The 12,954-nt window shown below is 45.0% G+C and overlaps 1 protein-coding gene across 2 annotated transcripts in view; it reads left to right on the plus strand.

Moving 5' to 3' along the window:
* Positions 1-12,954, plus strand: part of LOC147697737 (coagulation factor X-like) — an 824,358-nt gene that overhangs the window by 616,956 nt on the left and 194,448 nt on the right. The window lies entirely within an intron of this gene.

A 12,954-nucleotide genomic window follows, 5' to 3' on the forward strand; every position in this document is an offset into this window, starting at 1 on the left:
TGATACTGGACTTTGTTGAATTCTGCCTAACCCACAATGTTTTCCTGTTTGAAGAACAACTGTACCTACAGAAGTCAGGGACGGCGATGGGTACTTGCTTCGCTCCCAGCTACGCGAACCTCTTCGTGGGCTGGTGGGAGGAGCAAGTACCCAGGAGCTGTAGGGTCGGGCAGGAGGTGGGTAACGCGGTGTGTTGGCATCGATACATCGATGATCTTTTCATCGTTTGGAATGGCAACATCGAGACAGCCACTGAATATATCAAACTGCTCAATAACAACAGCCTCAACTTACACTTCTCGGGTTCTATTAGTCCGGTGGCAGCGGAGTACTTGGACCTGAGGGTGTTTGTTGAAGATGGGCAGTTGCACACCTGCTTGTTCAGAAAAGAGACTGCTGGCAACTCAACACTCTTTGCCAGCAGCAGCCACCCACCACAATTGATCAACAGCATTCCCTACGGAGAGCTCTTGAGACTCCGTAGGAACTGTTCCAGGGATTCGGATTTCGAGGCGGCTGCCTCTGAATGCATATCCCGTTTCAGGATAAGGGGATATGGTGAAGACCTATTACAGGACACATTGAGAAGGGTTAAAAAGACATCGAGAAGGAGTTTGCTCACCGCCAGACCGGCTGGCTCAGGCCGTGATGCAAACAAAGACACCAATGTCAACAAATTCAGAATGGTCACCCCCTACTCCACTGGGGCCTATGACCTAAAAAGAATGCTTAAAAAGAACTGGCATATCTTACAAACAGACACTGTACTAAAGGACGCTCTTCCCCCCAATCCGCTGGTGACATTCAGCAAAGCGAGGTCTGTAGGTAACATGCTCGTTACAAGCCATCTGGAGAAACCCCTTCCAAGGGTGAATACCTTCAAGGACCAAAAAGGGTTCTTCCCCTGTGGGAGATGTAAAGCCTGTGCAAACAGCAAAAGGGTTCTCTCATACATCATACCAGATACAGGAAAGAGCATGCCCATAAGAAAGTTTATCACCTGCAGCACACAATATGCAGTTTATTGCCTACACTGCCCGTGTGGCTTGCGCTACATAGGCAGCACGATCAAAGAACTGAAACTGAGGGTCATGGAGCACCTGAGAGCCATCGACAAAGCTGACCCCAGTTACCCAGTGGCCCGCCACTTCGCGGAGGTACATGGATGGGACCGTAAATTATTACAGTACTACGGTCTAGACACCATACCCATAAATGCGAGGGGCGGAGATCGTTTGAGACGACTCCGCAGACTGGAATCTAGGTTCATTATAGACCTTTCCACGAAGCATCCCAGGGGTCTGAATGCGGGGGAGGAGATGGCGTTCCATCTGGGAAAATAGAACCATGTACAGTATATATAGGCCATATGTAGGACACACCCTTTCCCAGCTATAACATAACGTCTTGGGAAGATTGGAGTAGACATTCCAGGTGATCAAAGAATATACACAGGGTCCTCATTGTGGCTGGAATGAGAAGTTGAACATGGCGTATGCCGACGCACTTATCTGTTTGTTTGTCTCACATTGTAAGATGTAATTACCCTGTGAAAATGTATGATTTATCTCATTATCTCTGCACTGTCTGTACGCACAGGTTGTCCCTGTGTCTGGATCTATCCATGCATAGGTTTCAACACTGTTGTGTCTCATGGCTTGCATGAATGCACTTACACAACAATGTGTACGATTATAACTTGAGATATGGATTTGTACAGCAAAATGATCTTGTGATCTTTTTTCGGTAACATAAGGTGGCATTTTCGTGCAGTATATTGGTGGATTGTTATTTGATACACGAGATAGAGGACCCTAGCCGATCCACGGCTTTATTTCTTATTCTGTTTATGCCTTGAACAGTATCATTTTTGTGTATACCCACGCCCTGTATGGATCTGCCCATCTGTGGGCTACATTGCAAAACCTGTGTTACATCTTTAGGTTGCGCACATTGATACTCAAAGATGGCGCCTACAGCAACCACAGTGGGGTTGTCCTCTGTCGTTTTCTATTATTGTAATTAGAAAGTGAGAATGTCTTATTTAAATCCACCTAGTAATGCAAAACGTTGTTACCACACTGACGAAGGCAGCACGCCGAAACGCGTTTGTGGAGGGTGCCTGCAAGAATTAAATAAACCTGCACTTTTCGAAAAGTAACCCCCGAGTGCTGTCGTCTTTCTCGCATATGAGGAGGAATTGGAGCGTGATGATATATATATATATATATATATATATATATATATATATATTACCTACTGGCTATCGCCAGTAGGTATATATAGTTAGGATTTTTTCCCTATGGGATTTCTGAAAATTCTATGTCTAATAACTTTGGCGTTTGTGGACGGAATCGGCTGAAATTTTCAGGAAAATGGCACATTTTGTTTCTGAGCAGCCCCTGGAAATTTGGTGGGGTTTCGTGAAGGGGGGGCTGAAGAAAAAGGGGGGTCCCAAAACGTATTTTTTACATTGAGTTTTCCATAGGGCGGTTGGCCTCACTTTTAGCTCGAACGGCTGAATGGATTTGCACGAAACTTGGCAAAATTGTAGGGACTGGTAGCCCGATGTGCCTTTGCTAGGTCTCAATATATGTGCTTCAGTGGATTTTGAGAAATTAACGTTTAAATCAAGATATATATCTGTAACAGCGCTCCGGGCAGCGATCCGGTCCGCTTACTTTTCGCGTTTCGGAACTTTGCGCGCAGAAAGCTGATTGGCTCTCCGGTGTCTGTCAACATTCTAAACAGTCCGGAGCGGCGGCCATCTTGTCTCTCGGTAGGATCGAGAGAGAAGAAGAGGTGAAAAACGAAAGGGGAATTTAATGAAAGGGGGCAAGGTATCCCCCTCTTGACCCCCTAGGAATGTTGTTGGGGTTATTAAAGGGTCCCGTGGGGAAAAGGAAAAAAAAATGATTTTTCACGGTAGAAGCGCTTCACGGGCCGCGAACTGGGCCGCAAACTGGTAGCGAAACGGGAATTCGCCATTTTGTGCTTCGTTAATTAAATTACTAGGTATAAGGGGGTGCGGGAGACGTATCCTAATCCCCTATGTTTCCTGAGGGTGGCTGAGGAGGCTGATATATGTTGATACATCTCTTCCAGCGGCTGTGCGTGAGCTTTTTTTTATTTTGCTGCGTGACAGTCCGGAGCGGCCGCCATCTTGTTTTTCGGTAGGATCGAGAGAGAAGAAGAGGTGAAAAACTAAGGGGGAATTTAATGAAAGGGGGCAAGGTATCCCCCTCTTGACCCCCTAGGAATGTTGTTGGGGTTATTAAAGGGTCCCGTGGGAAAAAGAAAAAAAAAATGATTTTTCACGGTAGAAGCGCTTCACGGGCCGCGAACTGGGCCGCAAACTGGTAGCGAAACGGGAATTCGCCATTTTGTGCTCCGTTAATTAAATTACTAGGTATAAGGGGGTGCGGGAGACGTATCCTAATCCCCTATGTTTCCTGAGGGTGGCTGAGGAGGCTGATATATGTTGATACATCTCTTCCAGCGGCTGTGCGTGAGCTTTTTTTTATTTTGCTGCGTGACAGTCCGGAGCGGCCGCCATCTTGTTTCTCGGTAGGATCGAGAGAGAAGAAGAGGTGAAAAACTAAGGGGGAATTTAATGAAAGGGGGCAAGGTATCCCCCTCTTGACCCCCTAGGAATGTTGTTGGGGTTATTAAAGGGTCCCGTGGGAAAAAGAAAAAAAAAATGATTTTTCACGGTAGAAGCGCTTCACGGGCCGCGAACTGGGCTGCAAACTGGTAGCGAAACGGGAATTCGCCATTTTGTGCTTCGTTAATTAAATTACTAGGTATAAGGGGGTGCGGGAGACGTATCCTAATCCCCTATGTTTCCTGAGGGTGGCTGAGGAGGCTCATATATGTTGATACATCTCTTCCAGCGGCTGCGCCATCTTGCCTTTTTTCCAATGCCACAATTTTGTCGTGCACGGCAGCCATTTTAGATGCCAGGCTGGTCCCAGGCTATCACCTACCCCTGCGGATGTAGTTTATGGCCCCAGCTGTAGAGAATTCAGACATGCCAACTCTCCTGATTCAGGCGTGTGACTACTGATTTCAGTGCTAGTCTCCCGCCTCCCGATTTCTGCAAGCAAAAACCCGGGGGCATATTACGAACAACTAGCGATAATTTTTGTCTCTAACTTGTTTAGAGACAAAAATTATCGCCGCACATCGGCGATTTTTATCGCAGATAAACCTTGCTATTATCGCAGAAAAGTCAGCGATATTCATGTATTATCGAGCAAATGCTCTTAGCCATGTTATCCACCTCCCATTGGATAACATGGCTAAGAACTGCTCAGGGCAGGTGTTAGATTTTGGAGATATTCGCGCTTAGCGCGAATATCTCCAAAAGTTGGTAATAGAAGATAGCGATGTTAGGGACTGTTTCCAGTCGCTAACATCTTGGTACGCCACTTTGCATGTCATTAGTGATAAGTATCACTGACATGCAAAGCGGGGCCCAAGATGGTCGCTATCTCCTTTTAGCTGTCACTAACTGGTGTTAGCGACAGCTTGGTAATAGGGAGATAATTTTATCTCCGCTTTCATGGCTTTTAAAGCCAAAAAAGCAGAGATAAACCCCCTTGATAATATGCCCCACGATTCCTTGGGGGTTTCAGCTGACAGGGCTTGGTATTGTGTTACATGGTAATTTTTCCAGGAAACGTCAGAGGGTCGATGAAGGGGTTCTAGAAGAGGTGATAAACCATTTAAGCCTCATGAACAAGCGCATGGTCTTTTAAAGATTTGTGAAGTACTCGGGGCGGCGGTGTGTGTGTGCCCTCTTTTAGGAGCGGGCGGGGGGGCACTGCCAGCAACTTGCCAGGTCAGGTAGTGTTCAACACGTGCATCACCCTTTCTCTGCCTGCTATTGCGCTCCATGCTTCGGAAAGGTAAGAAAAAGAACGTGCATTTGAGTTTGAAATGTCCGATCCTGCAGCAGCACACTTTCAAAGCCCACACATGACAATAACCCGATTCAAGGCCCCATTCACCCGTTTTTAAAAAAATAGATAACACTCCAACAAAGTAAGATTATAAAACTTTATTAACTATTAACTATAACGAACGGAACAAAAACTAAAAACATTTAAACATTTTTCAACACAAAAAGCAACAATGGTTAGAAGCTGTCTTTTGTGCGAATAGTCCCAAGGCAGCACAACGTGCAGAGTTCTGGACGGCACCCAGGTGATGTCGCCTGGGTGCCGCACTGGTTTTGGGATCCTACAATGCAGCACAGAAAAACAGCGTGGGGCGTCCCGGGTGGTGCGGGGGGAGGCCTCGTCAGTAGCGGTCTGTTGTGCGAATAGTCCCAAGGCAGCAGAACGCGTTGAGATGTTGATGGGACTGTGTCCAGTGTCACATGGCTGACACAACATGTACGACAGGCACCCAGGTAATGTCCAGTAAACTGCCGCACTGGTTTTGGTATCCTACAATGCTGCTCCGAAAATTGGCGTGCGGCGGCCCGGGGGTGGGGGAGGCGGCGTGAACGGGCCTCCCCAGGTGGCGGCCATCTAGCTGAGTTGCGCCCGCTCTTGTGGCTACAGCGTCTCGCTCACCATGTTGTTGAGTTGCTCCCACTCTTGCAGTGCAGCGATAGGCGGCTGCCACATGGCTCTTAAAATGGCGGACGGCTCCTCGGTTTTGGGCCTGGTCCACTGAAATGGCCCTGGGACACCTTGGAACTCGGACGCTTGCCTGCTAGGGCTTGGGCTCCATTCTCGAAAAGCGTCCCCTCAGCCGTGAAGATTCTACAAAAGTCTTGGGGGCCCCCGACTCCCGCAGGCTTCCGGTGGGGAGCGGCTGCCATGATTGCTCGCGGAATGACCACGACGGAGCCACGAGATGGTGGTGCTCTCATGCTGACGCCAGCTTCAGTCTGAATGATCCAGAAACAAGGTGGGGCTTTCATCGTTTGGGAAAAAAAAATGTTCTAAACCAATGAAAAGTGTTATTTTTAGGTCATATGACCAAGCCTTCCATCTTTAGGAAACCAAAAGTAAAATGAACCAATGAAAAGTTTTATAAACAAGTCACATGACCTGTTATGCGACATAGGGCTACAAAAAGCGTAGAAAATCCGTTGGCACGTGAGGCGGCGTCAGTAGCGGACCGATGTGCGAATAGGCCGAAGGCAGCACAACGCGCCGAGATTCGGATGGCACCGAGGTGGTGTCCAGCAAATTGCCGCACTGGTGTGGCCATCCTACAATGCTGCGCCGAAAGACGGCGTGTCCAGCTGAGTTGCGGTCACTGTTGCGGTACAGTGACTCGAACGCGCCGAGATTCGGATGGCACCGAGGTGGTTTCCAGCAAATTGCCGCACTGGTGTGGCCATCCTACAATGCTGCGCCGAAAGACGGCGTGTCCAGCTGAGTTGCGGTCACTGTTGCGGTACAGTGACTCGAACGCGCCGAGATCCGGATGGCACCGAGGTGGTGTCCAGCAAATTGCCGCACTGGTGTGGCCATCCTACAATGCTGCGCCGAAAGATGGCGTGTCCAGCTGAGTTGCGGTCACTCTTGCGGTACAGTGACTCGAACGCGCCGAGATCCGGATGGCACCGAGGTGGTGTCCAGCAAATTGCCGTACTGGTGTGGCCATCCTACAATGCTGCGCCGAAAGACGGCGTGTTCAGCTGAGTTCCGGTCACTCTTCCGGCACAGTGACTCGAACGCGCCGAGATCTGGATGGCCCCGATGTTGTGTCCAGCAAGTGGCCGCACTGGTGTGGCCATCCTACAATGCTGCGCCGAAAGTCGGCGTGGGGTGCCCCGTTGGCTTATGAGGTGATGTCAGTAGTGGACTGATGTGTGAATAGGTCGGAACCAGCACAAGGCGCCAAGATCCGAATGGCAAGTCCTGTATGTTGAGTGCCTCAGTTGAGAGTTCTGAGCAGTGCTTGTAAGACTGTCTGAAGCTTATTTGCACCTGCTGCAGCTTCACTATTGCCCTGGTGTGGCCAAAGGTGGCACATGACATAGGCGGCCGGCTCCCGAGGTCCGGCGGAACTTTTTGCCTTTTCCTTTCTGCTTCTTTTCCTACAATCCATTTCATCTGAAGACACGACCAGGTCCCTGAATGTGTGCAGGGGGACGCTATTGATTGAATGAAAATGGCGGCTTGACACAAAGCTGACTCAAGCGTTACTGTTGATGCTATACAGACAAAAATTGGTTTTCAGTTTGTACATTCTTCAGGTTTTTTTTTTCCATCCAAGTCTGATTGAGAGTTTGTAGAAAAATGGCTTCAGATTTTCCACATACTACTCTTCAACATTCTTCCTAAATGTAACAATGTGAAACTCACTAGGACAATGGCTGTTTCTGTTTCCTTTCAAAATGCTGCCAACAATATTTTCTGAATGGAAGACACCATCTTGTAGCATAAAGGGACGAAAGGGGTTCTGGTCTGGCCGATGGTTGGTGGAGACATTTTGACTATATCTTGGACCTGCCCGGCCTCGCCCAAAATGGCGCCGGTATAAATGGGACTCGTAATTCCTTGCCCGCAAATGTACATCTAGAAAATGTTATTGTAAGTGGCCGTGTCGTATTTTAATTACAAAATGTACGTCCACCGATTCCGCAACTGTTAGACACCTTTGTTCTTGCAACCTAATGGCCCGCTCGTTACGTTCCTCTACAGTGTAAATGTCTCCTCATCATATACGATTTCAGTTTGCTCCGTGGCCGGCCCACGTGGTTATAGGCCCGTATTTGTATACTGACATTTTCACAATAAAGGTTTTTAAAACAAAACACGGTAGTAGTATTTACATTGGTAAAGTTTTTACTTTTAGTCACTGTTTTTGAATCAGTAAAGGCAAGTGAAATAAAGCAGTCCAATTACATGACGGATAAAAGGTATAATATGTAGGAACGCAGTAAAGATAAATGCTTAATAGCAGTTGTGTTTTTCATGTCTGCAATATAAAGTGATCGATAAGAATCCGATAATCAGGCGTATCGGCGACTAAGATAGCAGGCCGAATCTCTTTTACTCAACGGCTCCGTCATGGAAGGAAGAAACGCCCTTTTTCTCGAAAAAGGAATATATTTTACTTACAAGATAGTTGTAAATTTTCCGGGAAAGTACATTAGCCTGGAATATTATAACATATGTTTGAAAAAAAAATATTGTTCGAAAACAATAAAAAGCGTAATTTTTAGGTCATATGACCAAGCTTTTCATCATTAAATTAACAAAAGTAAAATGAATCAATGAAAAGTTTTATTAACAAGTCACATGTCCTGTTATGCTTACGTTACGCGCTGCGCGCCGCGCCTCGGATCACTTCCGGGTGCGGTAACGCGGCGTGTCATATAACGCATTACGCGACAACGTAGGTCAAGAATATAGTCAAAATGTCTCCACCAACCAGCGTTCGGAACACAACTCCTTTCAGCAGTCCAAAAAGTTCTGTTAAATGACAACAGAGGGGACAGGCAACAAGAACCATCAGTCAAAGAGGGGAGGGCAAGTTCTTCTCTTCCGGGTCATGTTGGGGCGCTACCGGAACTGATCAAATTGGTAGTCTACAGTGTTTCTGGATGTTTCAGACTAAAGCTGGCGTCAGCATGAGACCACTACCATCTCGTAGCTCCGTCGTGGCCATTCCACGAGCAATCATGGCAGCCGCTCCCCACCAGAAGCCTGCGGGAGTCGGAGGCCCCCAAGACTTTTGTAGAATCTTCACGGCTGAGGGGACGCTTTTCGAGAATGGGACCCAAGCCCTATCAGGGAAGCGTCCGAGTTCAAAGGTGTCCCAGGGCCATTTTAGTGGACCAGGCCCAAAACCGAAGAGCCGGCCGCCATTTTGAGAGTCCTGTGGCAGCCGCCTATCGCTGCACCGCAAGAGTGGGCGCAATTCAGCTGGATGGTGGGCAAGACGCTGTAGCCGCAAGAGTGGGCGCAACTCAGCTGGATGGGACAAGGTTCAGAATTGAAGAGTCATCAAAAGGCAAAAAGTTCCGCCGGATCCCGGGAGCCGGCGGCCTATGTCGGGGGCGATCTCAGGCTACACCAGTGCTATAAGACTTGGGGAGGGTGTCGGAGCCAAGCGTCTTCTCCGAGTCCATGGCCATCACACCGCCCCTCAGGGGCCTCCGTCAAGCTGTTTAGGAAGGTAACATATTACATTGTTTTCTAATGCAGTCAGGTCCACAAACGACACTCACTTACTTTGAGAATAGTGAAGCTGCAGTAGGTGGAAATAAGCTTCAGACAGTGTTACAAGCGCTGCTCAGAACTCTAAACTATGGCACCCAACATCCAGAACTTATGCTATTTGAGAATGGCAGTGACATCAAAGCATCTCAGGGACCAAAACCATTAACGTACTTTCACGTATGAAAATCTTACTTGGGGAGGGGGCAGGAGCGAAGCGCCCCCTCCCAGTCAGCGCCACCACACCGTATGTTGAAAATTTGAAGCCATCGTTCTACAAAGTCAACCAAACTTGGATTAAAAATCTAGAAAAATGTACAAACTGAAAACCAGTTTTGGTCTGCATAGCATCAGTAGCAACGCTTGAGTCAGCTTTGTGTCAAGCCGCAAATTTGATTCAACAAAGCACAGACATTCAAAAAGGCTCAAATTCAGAACTCTAAACTATGGCACCCAACATCCAGGAGCTTGCCATCCGGATCTTGGAGCCTTGTGCTGCTTTCGATCTATTCACACATCGGTCCACTACTGACATCATCTTATAAACCAACGTTATGTAAATAGTTTTTTAATAAAATGTTTTACCCTGTTTCTTTGCTGGTGTGTTGTCTATATTTTTAATATTTGCATACGGTTTGTCGTTATTTTGTGCGGGATGGGTGATGGAGCCGAGCTGTCTTGCAGCCCTCATGGTGTGGAGCTCAGTTTATCTCACTATTTTCGTATTTCTCATGAAGGGTTGTTCCTAATATTTCTATTTTAGCGAGGTCAAAAAGAGATCCAATTAGTGGCCTACTGATTTTGCTCGATTACTTTTATTTTTTTTACACGATTTTTCACTATCTGCAAAGACTAAACAGAGTATTGCGACTTTGTGCTTGTTTGTAAATAGAGAATGATCCAAAGAGAACCAATTCTAAAACAGTAAATGCTAGGACAACAATCAATCAAATGGAGAGACAAGCAGCCACGACGGATTACAACGGGGGTAAAGGCCTGCGTTAACTACCCTTCAGTATCTGCAAAGAGAGAGTACTACTAAGACAAAAGAGGGGAGGGGGGGGGTGCAGCATTCAAAGCACATCAGCGTGCATAAATACGAAAATGTTTTTATTTATGACGTACTTGACATTTTTAAGCTTTTCATATTTGCTATTAAAAAACCAATGAAATTCACAGAAAAAAACATAGGTTATAGTGGATATATAGTTAGGAATTTGCATTTACAAAACCTTGAAAATTCAATGAAAAAACCATTGGTTTTAGGCCATATATAGTTAGGGATTTGCATTTACAAAACCTTATTTTACTCGCATAAAACCATTGAAATTCCATATATAGTCATAAGCGCTAACTATATATCGCGCACCCGCAATCCACTGCTGATGATGTCACATATTACATCATTCATGACATGGTTAGTGACATTACTGATGACATCACTGATGACATCTCAAATGACATCACTGATGACATCACTGAAAACATCTCATTTGACATGACTGATAACATCACTGATGATATCATTCATGTGATAATACGATGAACCTCTTCAGACTCTAATATAACCTTAGATACAATCAGTGTAAACAGACACTCACAGACTGTCACTCATCCATGGAGTTACTCACACACCTAGTCAGTCATGCAAAGAATCAATTACACCTCCATTTCCTCAAATATACAGTTATACAAACTTTACTTATTCAAACATATACTAACACATATTTACTTTCTTATACAATCCCTGATACAAGTTCACAATGATCCATACAGCCACTCACACATTCACTGGCTCTTATGCACAGTTATTTATATATGTCAACTCTCACATGTACTGTGTTTTACATATGTACTTACTTTGACATGTAGCACTGAGATATCCATTCACTCACCAATACACTCATGCACACAGTCAACCGCCCATACAGCTGTTTCCACATGCACTTTTGAAACCATACATCTAGTGAATCAACTGCTCACACATCTATGCACAGAGTCACACACCTCCCAGCTACCCACACACACACTCAGTATCCCATACAAATACTTGGGCAACCAATCAATAACCCATATAGTTACTCATATAGCTACTTATCAACACATGGAACAGTTTACAGAACAACAGACATAATGATGCACAAATTAAGACAGTTTAGTCATTAACCCATGCACTCAGTGAGACACATTTAATCACTCACTCATACAGTCAGTCATGCACCTACTAAATCCTTCATCCAGACACTTATATATCCACTCATTCTTCAATATGTAAGAGATATTTTAACTTTACAGAAACATACAGTCACTGGATGATGTCATCAGTGATGTCATCAGTGATGTCATTTGAGATGTCATCAGTGATGTCATCAGTGATGTCACTAACCATGTCATGAATGATGTAATATGTGACATCATCAGCAGTGGATTGCGGGTGCGCGATATATAGTTAGCGCTTATAACTATATATGGAATTTCAATGGTTTTATGCGAGTAAAATAAGGTTTTGTAAATGCAAATCCCTAACTATATATGGCCTAAAACCAATGGTTTTTTCATTGAATATATATATATATATATATATATATATATATATATATATATTCACTGAAAAAACCATGGGTTATAGACCATATATAGTTAGGAATTCGCATTTACAAAACCTTATTTTACTCACACAAAACCATTGAAATTCCATATATAGTTAGTTGCACTAACTATATATCGCGCACCCGCAATCCACTGCTGATGATGTCACATATTACATCATTCATGACATGGTCAGTGACATCACTGATGACATCACTGATGACATCTCAAATGACATCACTGATGACATCTCAAATGATATCACTGATGACATCACTGATGACATCTCATTTGACATTACTGATCACATCACTGATGATATCATTCATGTGATAATACGATGAACCTCTTCAGACTCTAATATAACCTTAGATACAATCAGTGTAAACAGACACTCACAGACTGTCACTCATCCATGGAGTTACTCACACACCTAGTCAGTCATGCAAAGAATCAATCACACCTCCATTTCCTCAACTATACAGTTATACAAACTTTACTTATTCAAACATATACTAACACATATTTACTCTCTTATACAATCCCTGATACAAGTTCACAATGATCCATACAGCCACTCACACATTCGCTGGCTCTTATGCACAGTTATTTATATATGTCAACTCTCACATGTACTGTGTTTTACATATGTACTTACTTTGACATGTAGCACTGAGATATCCATTCACTCACCAATACACTCATGCACACAGTCAACCGCCCATACAGCTGTTTCCACATGCACTTTTGAAACCATACATCTAGTGAATCAACTGCTCACACATCTATGCACAGAGTCCTACACCTCCCAGCCAACCACACACACACTCAGTCTCCCATACAAATACTTGGGCAACCAATCAATAACCCATATAGTTGCTCATATAGCTACTTATCAACACATGCAACAGTTTACAGAACAACAGACATAATGATGCACAAATTAAGACAGTTTAGTCACTAACCCATGCACTCAGTGAGACACATTTAATCACTCACTCATACAGTCAGTCATGCACCTACTAAATCCTTCATCCAGACACTTATACATCCACTCATTCTTCAATATGTAAGACATATTTTAACTTTACAGAAACATACAGTCACTGGATGTTGTCATCAGTGATGTCATCAGTGATGTCATTTGAGATGTCATCAGTGATGTCATCAGTGA

Source organism: Lissotriton vulgaris, chromosome 8 (genome assembly GCF_964263255.1).
Source record: "Lissotriton vulgaris chromosome 8, aLisVul1.2, whole genome shotgun sequence".
Classification (NCBI taxonomy): Eukaryota; Metazoa; Chordata; class Amphibia; order Caudata; family Salamandridae; genus Lissotriton; species Lissotriton vulgaris.